Genomic DNA, 13,844 nt, shown 5'->3' on the forward strand with positions numbered 1-13,844 from the left:
GACTCCACGTCTTCTAACACTGAGGTGTGTGTTGCCCCTTCACAACCAACAACAACAAGGACAGAGCAGACAACACACACATCAGAAGAAGAAGACATGGAACAGATCACATTCACAAGGAAAATGACCCGGAAGCAGTAGTCCCTGCCACATGGCCGACATTTACCAAGGTCCTGCGCATTGTAACTTGGCAGTCTTGCAACAACTTTACTCAAGCACTGTTCTGCAAACCACTGTATATCTTGTCACCCAGCCTCTCTCCTACTCATTGCCAAATCCTGTCCCTCTGCACTGTCTGAAACATCAACCCCAGCATGTCAAAAGCATTTCCGTAACACCTTGTGTTGGATCACAATGTAAGATGTCCCTATAATGGACTATTGTCAGATAGCACTACAGCACGTTTCAATAAATAGCACTTACACAACAAATCTGTCTCTGGGTAATGTGACATATCAACTGTGAAGTAGATAACTGAAATGTGCCTACTGTCAAATTACGTAGCTTGTCAATACAACCGTCCTGATAGTATGTAGTCAGAGAATTCTGCACAGTGCCCATGATTGCATCATACTCTGCTCATCCTGAGGGACAAATCTGATGAAGTGAGAAACCATACACCACCATGCTGTGTTGGACAGAAGAATGCTTCCTCAGGGGATAACTACGTCATCAAATAGTGGCCTCAAAATGTTGTCAACATGCAAAAATAACACAATAAACATGCCACACTAATCTAAGTAAACACTAAAAAAACTGCATAAATGAAGGTGTCTGAGTTAACATACAAATAGGTAATCATGCCGAACTGCGTCACAAATGATGTATGAGGGTCATGAAGACAAGAATACAAGATTGCCAATGAGAACTCATCTTATAAGGGTGTGCATGGTCATCACACTTCAGTCAGACCTAAAACTGTTTCCCCAACACCAAGTCTGAAAGCACTGTTTGTGACTTTGAAAACACACTTATCAACAGAAACACATTGGGATCCATATTAACTGTGATTGGTGGTTGCAACGAAGGGTCGACACTTTGCAAGGTAGCTCTGGGCTAGCTGCCAATCGTACAGCTCAGTTGGTATTTGTTTGTAGCATAGGACACAGATGTTATAGTACAAAATTGATGTACACTGAATCCAAATCCACGATCAAGTACCATTCAACACATACAATTAAGGCTAGCCAAACATTTATTAAATGCTAATCACAGATGAGGAAACTGAGGGAAAAATCTTACCTACCCTAATCTACCCTGACTACTCATTACCCACAACTGTCCCTAACTAACCTAAGCTACACTTACTTATCACATGTACTGAAATGTTCTAAACATCTACCCCCCTTATGAAACGGGACACATGGAGGACAACACATACTAACCTAAACACAAACTATACTATCGTATACAAATATATATATATTTTTTTTTTTTTTATGTTTTTTTTTTTTTTTGATTTTTTTTTTTTAAACACACAAGAACCCCAACATAACCCCCCAGCCACCCACCCACCCACACATGTAATAATTAAAAATAGAAACAAGCAGGACCCCCACCCACTAACACTAACTAAACTAACAGCCTATACTAACCTAACACTAAGCCCCCTAAGCCCACTAACTATAAGAACAAGGAAAGAGGAGGGAGGGGAGGGAATCATGTCCATAGCAAAAAATCTAGAGGTTGGCCCTCCGGAGGGTCCTCTTAATGGACTTAGCATGCCGGTTAATGTGCTGCACATCCCGGCTCAGGTGGCTCAACTTGCGCAGCACTTTGTCCATCTTACGATCCATTTGGTTGAAGGCTGCAGGGTCAACAGATGGAGCAGTGGCAGTCTGGGTACTGGTGGAGGAGGTCTGTGTGGGTGTGGTGCCAGGCCTAGTGGGCTGTCCTGCACTGGTGGCAATGCTGGGGCCTGGAAGTCCAGCAGATGTCGGACCAACAGTGGCAGCTGTGGGTGGGGCCACCTGGCTCAGATTGGTGGTTGTGCTGGTGGAGTCTGTGGTGGGCAAAGAAGGCCCACCCTGTGGGAAGGCTCTCCATGTCCTGGAGGCCCGTTCATGCCGATATCGCCGGGCCATCCTCCGGAACCCCGACTCCACCAGCAGGATGTGCTGATATCGCATGGCCCGGCACTGAAATTCATGGACCTGGTCTGGAGTCATGTTAGCAGCTGTGAAGACAAATGCAGATATTCTACATTAGTAACTGCATTGTGTGAAATGGCACAGCAAGTTTATCATTACATCTACTGTACTTGTAACAGCTCATATCACAATACAGATCATTGAATGTCCCTGAGGAAGTACATGGCAGGCCAGACTACAAAGGTCACATCACACATAGCACATCCATAAACTTCAAGATGGGTAACAACTGGCTTTGACTTGCAATCTTAGTTCTGACAGTTATCAGCTAAGAATCATGATGCATATCCTCCGCCAAGACCTGGGCTACAAATGTCAGTGTACGGAAAGCAAAACTAAAGCCACATGGTCTGCAAGTTGTAACTGGACTTGCCAGTATAGTACCAAGTGCCAAACCTGAGTGTGTATACTAGGTTGCAACCAAACCGTCACTTATTCACATGTATGTGTAACATACTGGTAGCATCAGTACTAGGTACCCCATTCACAAACCCATGCCCGTGTTTGGGGGGGGTGGATAAACAACTATAAACAACTATAATTTGCCAACAACATGTACACCGAGGAGTGTATAGAAAACTCCACACATGTTTGTCTCTACAGACACACCACAGGTAAGGTCTATCTACAATTAGGAGTCAGCAAACCCTAGAGCACTCATAGGGTCAGACATGTCAGGAAATGCAGAACGTGGTACACAATATATACTTCCAGTGAGGCCTGACTTACATCAGACACAGAGTTGCTGGAACATCCATGATCATGAATTGCATGCACACCTAGGCCATTGCACTCAAGTTCCACATACTTGTAGCACTACATGTGGAAGTACAAGCAGCTTGGTTTCTGTTGGGATGGTGCGGGGTGTCACCAAAGTGGGGGCCAACTGCGGTTCAATGTTGCACAGCAGCTGCTGAATGGCCTGCCAGTTCAACCGGTACCCCTGGATGATGTTGTGTTCCCTGAGGCCCTGAAGGGTGGTTCTGGGGCGGAATATCCTCTCCTGCCTTCTGCGCTGCCTTTGGGATCCCTGCTGGTGTTGTTGTAGCTGCTGTTGTTGCTGCTGGGCTCTGCGTCTGCATGCACGCTGGATTAGGATCACCTCCATGGCTCCCTGTTGCTGCTCTGACTCTCTGCTGTTTGTTCTGTGTGTTCTGATTAAATACAGGTGTGTTTGCCCCATTTTAACGCCTGCCCTGACCCAGGCGTTAATTTTTTACGCAAATCGGGCTGTGCGTCATTATCTGGCTCCGCCTCTCGGCTGTGCGTCATTTTTGTCCGAAAGCATAAATACGACGCACAGCCGTTTAAGCCATTTTTTGGACGGGAACGCCTACCTTGCATATAATTAACACAAGGCGGGTTGCCGCATCCCAAAAATGACGCACACGGCGGAATTTTGTTGTCCGCGGGCTCGGGTGTCAAAGTTTAAATACGGGGCAACGTTTGCGCTGATTGTACGTCAACATTTTTGACGCACAATCGGCGCAGACGGAGTATAAATATGCCCCTGAGTGTTTTGTGTCAGGAGACATTCGATTTGATCACCTCTGCAGGACTGCAATCATTTTCATGGTTCTGCGCTCAATGTGATATTCACTTTCTCTGATAAAGTGTTTTTTATCCTTTATAAACTCCTGTCCTTTTGTTAGGCACCCATTAATCTGTTTGAGGTTTTCATACAGTAGTATTTGCCCTACAGCCCCCAATTCCTCTTTGCTGTTGCCCTTTGGGCAAAAATGGGGAAGAGGAAAGCTCTAGATAATACAGGGTATATTAAAAGGGATAAGAAACAAGCAAAACATGTAGCCTCCAAATGCTCCCTGGAAGGAATTGAGGTTTTAATACAAGAGGTGAGAGCTTTGTTGAGTACTGAGGACAAAGGGGGAGCACCCATACAAAATAAGACCTAGAATAAAGACATTAAGGTCGAAATTTATGAAAGGTGGCGCTGCACCTAGTGCAGTGACACTTTTCTTGCACCCCTTAGTGCCCCCCTAATGCCACAATGTGTTCGCTGTAAATTATATTGGGTGCACCATGCCAGTAGTCAGGGGGACTAGCATCTAAAATGTTGCTGCTAATGCTGTAAAGCGCCCAGAGGCCCATTGAACACAATGGGAACCTCCTTATAATGTGTGCACTAATAAGGCATTAAAAATGCAGATAAAAATAGCAAAAAAGGAATCTCATAGTTTCCTTTGCGCCGTTTTATGGCTCTCCTAGTGCTGGGATGCCCCGCTTGCATACATTATGCCTGGCCCAGGCATATTGTAGTCCAGGGAGCTACTAAGTGGTGCAATGCAAGCATTGTGCCACTTCGTAAATATGGTGCAGCATTTTTGCCCTTCCAACGCCACATTAGCATAAAAAAAGACTTTAATGTGGTGTTAGATTGGCGGTAGGCCATCATAAATCTGGGCCTAAGACCTAGCTCACAGAAAACAAGTTCAACACAGAAGAAGACTGTGCCAGTAGCCAATTTAGATCCTGTCACTAATAATGAGACAGTGGCCAGCACTCTGGTAAAAGTAACGGCTGCATCTTCAGTGCAGGAAATAAATTGCCCAACACCCTTTATGGTTAATGTTGGATGCTCTTATAGGTATTTGGCCCTTCAACCCAGGAGAGGAGACAAACCCAAAGAGTGATGCAGCTCCCTCATTTAGGGTCCCTAGTGCAAATCCCACAGAAGAGTACAATGCTGTAGCTGACCAGCTGTCGCTTGTGAGGGGAAAATTAGGTGAATTGAGAAAAGCAATACAGTTGCTCACCGAGAAGGTGAACCATTTATTTGACCTGCTAGGCACAAACATTGGGACAAGGAAGTTAGGACCTCCTCCTGTAGCTACCACAATTTCAAGTAACCACTGTAACCACAAAATAATTTTGTTAGACCGCCTTGTGTAACCTTCCCACTATCAAAAAGATTGCTTCTAACACTCCTAGGGCCATGGTTTTGAGGCAATGATATGAATGGGTTGTGGAAAAACGGGGTGGACAAAATCAATCTGTCACAAAACCAATAGAGGCCCCCCAATTTCATATCTACTAACTTAAGGGGGACAGTTTAAGAGGATTGTGGTATGCAGTCAGTAAGGAATAGAGGGGCAAACCTTTGGTCCCTTGGTGTGAAGAGCCCAGTGTGCATTAGGGTGAAAAGATCTTATTGATAAATGTCCCTAAACTGCCCACAGGATACAGAGAGAACACTGAATCCTTGACAAATAAAGCCATATGTTATACCTGTCAGACATTATACTAACACCAATAATGGACTTGACTATATTGCCATCAGATTTGTTAATAACAAAATAAATGAAGGTTTAATAGCTCTGGTACTTAGAACCCCTATATATGATGCTCCTAAAATACATATCCAAATGACCCCACCTGAAGTGATCCACATAGTGACAAATGTAAGAATTGTTGCCCCCCACTCACACGCACAGTTGCAAGAAGTGACCAGAGGAAGTCCTTCGTCTACATTAGCTATAGACTGACTCTGCCATCCTACCAATACTGTTTGTGATTCAACACAACCATTGTCAGAATACCTAGCTGTGCCACGCCATGGCTTATGGCAGTGGTTCTCAACCTTTTGACCTCTGTGGACCCCCACTTTATCATTAGTGGAACCTGGGGCCCCCCACTGAATAATTATAGGAATCTGGGGACCCCCCCCCAACTGAGTCCTTACTGAAAGCTGGGGCCCTAATCTGTTAATAATGTTTATATTTCTAAGCAGTCGCGGACCCCCTGAGAAGACTTCGCAGACCCCCAGGGGTCCCCAGACCACCGGTTGGGAACCACTGGCTTATGGCGATTGGAAGCACTAGTGAACCCATGATGGATCAAATTAGGTTGAGCCCTTCTCCTCCTTGTAAGGCCATGAGAGAAACATCCTCGACTTCAGCTATTGCTGGGAATGCGTATCCCTCTGGGAGAGCAGTTAGTTTTATTGTCACGGAATGTGGCTGGGCTACAGATCAAGCTATGCAATCCAGACTGGGCGGAATTTGTGGACGCACACAATTTGATGTTATTTCAGGAAACATGGGTGGTAGAACCTGTCTATATGTCAGGGTATCTTACTTTTCATATCAATGCTACTACATCCAAATATGGCATGCCCAGGGAGCTTAACAATCTGGCAAAAAAACTCCTACGATGAAAAGGTAACACTTTTAGAAGCAGGAATTAGGGATATTTTAGGCATCCATATCACCAGTATGGGTCCTTTCCAGTTCAAACATATAGTGGTGTTGAACAATTATGCACACTCTATCTATTGAGTCACCAAGTATGCACATATCACTCCGCCTGGTTGGTAATATCACACATGATGCCTGACCCATAATTATAGCAGATGACAGTCATGCCAAATTTGAACCACTCGAGTCACTTTCAGTTTTAATGGCTGAGGAAGACGCTGAGTGGGGGCCATCATTGGTTCACATCTAAACCAGCCATGAAGTGATCAAAAGTGGCATTTAAAATAATCTTTGCTTAGACTATGGCTTAAGAGCCACTAACGGTTGCAATAAGTCTGACTACTCCCCCTGCCTACATTCAAAATAATTTTATAAGTTATATTTTGTTAGACCTAAGGGTTTGGTCATAAATGGTCGATATGATAATTGTTAGCAGAGTAGATAGTTACCATAAAGCTCTTGTTGCTGAGTTTAGGCTGGGCTTACTTGGTATGATCCCTGAAAACACTACTATGTTACCCCGCTAGAACTCAAGAGTACCGTAGAACAAAATGGTCCACTATCAGTGAAGATGAGTGCCCTAAGGGTGCTACCTATAATGTACTAACAAGTACATTTGTATTCTTTGACTCAGCCTCGCTCTCTATGGGGAGCCTACACTGCTTCACAACAAAGCATACTGAATTATTTGCATTTTTTAAAAACTTTAATTTGCAAAACAGATAATAAAAACACACAAACTATCCCTGTAAGTTGTCAGTGATTTTCCTGATCCTTTAGGATCACCAAGGGTAATTTGATAAAAGTTATTAAGGAAAGGTCAAAAAGGGATATAACATCAGCTAGGCGGATGTACAAAGCCAGTTTGTTTAAGGCTAAAAGAAACTGGGAAGAGTCTCAGTGAGGGCAGATGTTGAAAGTCCTAAGGAAGCATGATTATGGAACTTTTTGGAGAACTATGGTGGTTGGCAATGCAAGTGGCAACCTCAACCAGTTTGATTGCTGGGCCAAACACTTGAAAACCTTATACAGCAAGAGGCAAAATGTTCATCCAGCACCCATTTCAAGCAAGGTTCACACATCACACTCGCCCCAGTATTTATGTATGTCATTCTATGCTATCTGAGGAACATAAATTAGTGTTTTCCTTGGAGAAAACAAAGTGCTCTTCTCCATATGGAAAAAATAAAAGCACCCGGTCCTGACAGCCTAGAGGTGGATAAATCACACTCCTAGCTTGATATTTGAGTCCCCTACTTGAATATGTTAACTAACGCCACCTATAAAGGTGAAGAAATACCAGACCCTTGGTGAGGTACAGTTATTGTGCCCATCCACAAAAAAGTGGCTAAGGACATCCCTGCTAATTATAGGCCCAGCAGCCTAAGAAACAATAACCAGAAAATGTTCTGCCTGCAATTTGTAGTTCAAATATAGGAGTGAATGGATAATTCTGAAGTTCTGACTCTATTCCAGGTGGAGTTCCTTGAGAACACTGAGACAGTAGATCAGATATTCTGCTTCATGATTATTTGTTGGAAGTAAATTACCATAAAAAAAGAGCATCTGTAGGTGCCCTTTACGGATATGAGAGCTGCATTCGATCTAGTGCTTAGACACACACTTTGGGAGGTACTGAACCGGATGGGTCTGCCTCATAATTACTTGCATTTTTTAGTAGGCTAGATACTGACACACTCAGGTGAGGTCGAATGATATGGTTGGGCAAGGCCCTGGGATCCCTACTGAGCAGGGTGTACCACAGAGGGATGTGCAGGCTCCCACCCTCTTTTTGTTTTTATTATTGGAGTGGTGGAAGCTTTGACCAACTGCCAGCATGACACCTAAAGATAGCTGGAGTTTGTGCCACTGTACTGTTTTTCATGGAAAACACCCCATTACTCTCATGCACCCAAATGGGTTTGCAAAATCTGCTGAATCAGTTTGTCAAATTCAGCAAAAGCAGGGGCCTCAAGATTAATGCAGGGAAATCTACATTCATGACATTGAATTTACATTGCTAGTTTAAAAATAGACTAACTGCTAATGGCTTGCCTAATGATCAAGTAAAGAGCTTTCATTACCTAGGGGTTAGGTTCTTAGAAAAACTAACTTGGTACCTACAGCTACAAAAAAGCGCATCTCTGTTGTCCCATAGGGCAGCGGTGATTGCTAGGAAACACAGAGCAGCAACTAGTAGAACAGTTTCTCCAGCTGTTGTGATGTACAGAACGGTGGCTATGGGGAGGAGAGTTATACGGGACAGACATATGGGGTTCGAATGACACCAGTGGGCTTACCATCACAGAAAATAGAGTTATAAGATCATTGGTGAATGTCCCTGTTAGTACCCCATTAATACCTTTAAGGTGGGACCTTAAAAGAATTTATCAGGTTGCCTTTCTTAAAATTCAGACCTACTGGTAGAGAATCAGGACAACTATATAGTTGGCCTCAGAAAAACCCGCACTGGAGGAGCTAATGCTCCTAGATAAGAACTGCACTACACCCTGGCTGAGAGATGTGAAATCATTATGGGGGTCATTCTGACCCTGGCGGTCATCGACCGCCAGGGTCGACGACCATGGAAGCACCAGCAACTGGCTGGCGGTGCTTCCTTTTGTATTCCGACCGCTGCTGTGAAACCGCGGTCGCCCAGCCGGGTCCAGCGTTTTCCCACCGGATTACCCCCGGCTGGGAGAATCCTCCATGGCGGTGCTGCTTGCAGCGCCGTCGTGGGGATTCCGACCCCCTTCCCGCCAGCCTGTTTCTGGCGGTTTTCACCGCCAGAACCAGGATGGCGGGAACGGGTTTCGTGGGGCCCCTGCACTGCCCATGCCAGTGGCATGGGCAATGCAGGGGCCCCCTAACAGGGCGCCAGAAAGATTTTCACTGTCTGCATTGCAGACAGTGAAAATCGCGACGGGTGAAACTGCACCCGTCGCACCCCTGCAACTCCGCCGGCTCCATTCGGAGCCGGCTTCATTGTTGCAGGGCCTTTCCCGCTGGGCCGGCGGGCGCTCCTTTGGCGGGCGCCCGCCGGCCCAGCGGGAAAGCCAGAATGGCCTCCGCGGTCTTTTGACCGCGGAGCGGCCAAGAGGCGGTTCCCGTTTGGCTGGCGGCTACTGCCACCAGCCAAACTCGGAATGAGGGCCTATGTATGCCTATATTGTCACAATATTGCTGAATCAGAAGAGCACTTTTAATTGTTCGGCCAAAGATATAAAGTCCCAAGAGCAAGATGGGTTCTCCCACTTTGTTGAAACCGATCCAACTGAAGTAATCCTATTTGCTGTTTTAAGTGCGTCTGGACGTATCTTGCGGCAGCCTTGAAAGCTGGGAATTGAAATGATAAAACTGAATGTAAAATGTTTTTAGCTTATCTTTGCCTTTAAACTGGTAAAGTTTTCATCTCTGTGGTATGTATTTTAAGATTGCATTATTCATTTTTGACTATTTGGCTATATTTTATCCTTTTAAATGTCTTTTTATAATGCTTACATTTTTATATTTTGCTTTTGATTTTAATGAACAAATGTTCTCAGACAGTGTATTTGTGTCTTATTAAAATTTGCTTGATGATCTAACGTGATGTTTGTGTTTTATGGCCACATATGGCAAAAATAAAGTAATTTTGACTTTGACTTTGACACTCAGGAAACTCTGAACAGAATTTAAAAAATAATAAAGAAGAGTCAGAATATAAACAGAAACCCTTACAAAGGTCTCATTTACTTTCCACAGGATTCAGCCATTTGATCTTCTGCAGTAGCAGATTTCTGGGCCTCCATGAAAAACATCATGCTAAGTTCAACTTGTGTCTAATATGCCATCTGAGGGAGTGCAAATGATTGCCCTTCTTTCAGCATCATAAATGCCCTTATGGGCCAAAGTGGCTGCGATCATCCAATATGTGGAATGCAGTAGTTAAAAAAAAAACATCCATAAGAGTCTGCTTTTCAACCAGACCCCAGCAAATTATCCCTGTTGCTATGCTTTTACAGATGAGTGTGGATGGGTGGGGAGAAACAAAATATAAGGGAGGAAGTATTTTAGGGAATGACGCAGCACAGAAGCAAGGGAGTTAGCAAACACTTGTACTGTCGTAGAACACTGAAAGGAAAAAGAGAAAAGTAGTTTAATGATTGTGAGTAGTGGAAGGATATGAGCTAGCCCGCTGTTAGTTTACAATTGGGCTTTCATAACCAAACAGCTTGTTCTTTGTTTGTATGCTTTACCTTAAAAGGAAACTCAACTGAGAAGAGGTAAGAAGCGAGGATGACGAAGAAATGTAGGATGGAAACAAACATGTGGAAAGGAATGTGTGCGCAAGACAGAAAGTAAAAGTTGTAAGCAGAAGTGGTGATAGACAAACGTGGACCGTGGAAAAACAGTGATAATTGAGCTAAACACTAGCAGTGTTAGAACGAGAATAAGTGAGGGAAGGAGAAGATAGAGTTCCATGGGTAACACAGAGGTGAGGGAATGTGGGGCTGGTAGAAAGTTAACTGAGACAGATGGAAGCAGAGTAAAAGAAAAGAAAACTTCTCCTTTAATATTGATTTCTGCTCAGCGGGACTGGTAACACAAATTTCCTTTAGGTTTGCTATCGAACACAGGGATAATGTCCCCAGACTAATTTAGCTCGATTTGATGGTCCCAGAAAATTATTGGCAAAGAGCTGTGGTATTAAGCTCTTAATTCAAAAGCAAGTTCTTATAATTGATGCTATTCATCCAGCCAATCGTGCTGTTGAACATGACTAACCACTGATACAAGCTGGTTTACTCAGTTATTCTAGGAACTCTGTATTGAACTTGCTTGTTGTGACCCATCAGAATGCTGATAATAAAATCATCAAGAAACCTGGATTGTATCTCATTGCTTAAAAAAAGTAACTTTTTGCACCCAATGAGCTAACCTGGCAAGTTTGCACATGTGCTACTAACAATGCACAGCAAATAAATGCAAAGTATTGGCTCGTTCTTTGCCCTTTGTTTGTGAGTTGGTGATCCCTGCTTAATGATGGGGGCTAACAAATGTCTACATGAAGGTGGTTGCAGTGTACCATTTCACCTTACCTGGCGTGCCTTCAATACACACATTGTGCTGGGGAGCAGGGTGCACTGCACAGATATTAGCTGCATGTCCCCTGCCAGTTTATATTGCTGCTTTTGCCCCCTTCTCTGCCTTTAAAGCTGGGCCAGGAAATCTTCATTAAGAGAGGGAGCCTGTGAGAACACCCCCTCAATAAGAGCCATCCCTGGGACCCTCCACTCATTCACCTTCAAAGTGGTACCCTGGTGGAAGCTCACAGTATGCCACCTCTTTGGTGGTGCAAATCTTCACAATCTTTTTAGAGCTAGGTTGTGATATGGTGCAACTGCATTGGAAAAGGCATTCTTTCCTTTGCATAGCATTAGGCAACTATTAAAATGAGGGATTTCCTAATTTATAATGCTACTGTTGCAATTTTAAAGTGATTACATTGTAATCTGGAATCAAATCTCCACTTGATAAAAAGTAATAATTGAATTAACGAAGAACCAATTGGTTTATATCATTGCGAGTCAAAACAGAGTCATCTAAATATGATCTGGAATGCAACTGGAAATCCAGTGCAAATCCAAGCATAATTTTCTTTTTTACAGCATTATTAGAGCTTACCTCAAAAAAACAGTTCTACTCTGAGAGAACGATGACTGCCAGGAGCGCTCAAATACAGATATTTATAATTCAGGCAGAACTGAAAAATCTAGTGGGAATTTCAAATAATATTATCCCCTTTCATCATGTATGTGATCAGTGAGTAGTCAATTTCAAGTAAAAAATAATGACAATTCCATGGGAGGTACAGGACAAATTTCATATTCAAAAAGTCCTTTTTCAGGGGGTGTGGTTACGGCACCGATCGAGATGGTGGCGTAACAACGAGGCTCCGGGGATAAAGGAGGCCTCGCATTCCACAAATGCCACTGGACATTTCTTTCATTGAGGAGATGAACATGCGTCTCCTCCGGATGTATCAGTGAGTCACAGGAGTAACTTTTTATTTATTTATGTTTGCTTGTGCGGCCGGCCCTGGGGGATCTTCCTCAAGAATGCAGACATGTCTGCCATTTCCAGTGCTGACGAACATGTGTTCTCCTCAGAACTTCTTCAGCTTGATTTCCTTTTTGTTTTTCAATGGTGGCAAATGCACTTTGTTATCTGTTTTTTCTATATTTGCTTGAGAATAAGAAAAGGATTATTTTCTCTATTTTTTTCCTTCATCTTGGAGGTGTTGTTTCTTATTTATTCAGTGACTGTTAAGATGAGGCTCATTTTCCATTAACTACTTTACTGGACTCGTCACATAACATCTTTAAGGCACAATGTTGATTTCAAGTGCATTTGCTCTTGTTTTGCTTACCCTTTGGCTCCAAGTTAAAGGTTTTGGGAAAAATAAGGAGTCTTAAGCTTTCTAACACTCTTCAAGTTATTCCTCAGTCAGATTCAGACTTTAATGGTGAGAACATGGATGACACAGCCTCGTCGAAATCTGAGCCCCACTCAGGAACGATTCTGAAAAAGACCTCTTCAAACAAATGATCAACAAGTTCAAACAAACGACCTGAAAAAGATCCTCCCTCGCAAGGGAAGTCCTCATCAACCTCCATGGATTTGATTTTAGAGGAAATCCGTGCATTGAAACCCTTTATGGCAGAAACCACAAAAACTTTCCAGAACTTAGAAGATAAATGGTCTTCATTGGAATCACAAGTTTTGTTGGTGGAACAGAAAACAGAAAATCTTCAACAAGCAGCTTCACATATTTCAAACCTAGAATTTGAAATTTCACTACTTAAGAAACATACTGAGGATCTTGAAATTAGAAATCGAAAGAACAAGCTACGCTTATATGGTTTTCCTGAAAACACAGAGGGCTCAAATCCGACTACCTACTTTCAAACCTTTCTTCCAAAACTACTGGATTTGTCATCAACCAATTCCTTTAATATCCAGAGGGCTCACAGGCTGGGTCCGAAAATCTTTAATAAACCACGAAGAGTAATTATTTTCTTTTTCCAATACACAGATTTACTTCAAGTCTTGTCTGTGGTAAAGGCTAAAAAACATATCATTTGTAACAGTCACAGACTGTATTTCGCTCAAGATTTTGCCAAAGCTACAGCTGATCGCCACAAGAACTTTTTGGACATGCATCCTCAATTGAGAGCCATACGTGCCAGATTTGGACTTCCTCATCCATGTTTATTCAAGGTGACATACAAAGAGAAAACAACCACTTTCGAAGATCCGGACGCACTTAAACAATTCTTAGAACATCAGAGCTGAGGAGATGGGCACTTCAAAAGTCTCTTAATTTGGACTTATTTTTAAGATTATTCATTGTTTCTATTGGTTTTTTCCCATTGCTATAATCTTCATTCAATATACTCTTATCTTTTATTATAGGTATATGTCTTCAAGTCTCGTT

Source organism: Pleurodeles waltl, chromosome 11, assembly GCF_031143425.1.
Source record: "Pleurodeles waltl isolate 20211129_DDA chromosome 11, aPleWal1.hap1.20221129, whole genome shotgun sequence".
NCBI lineage: Eukaryota > Metazoa > Chordata > Amphibia > Caudata > Salamandridae > Pleurodeles > Pleurodeles waltl.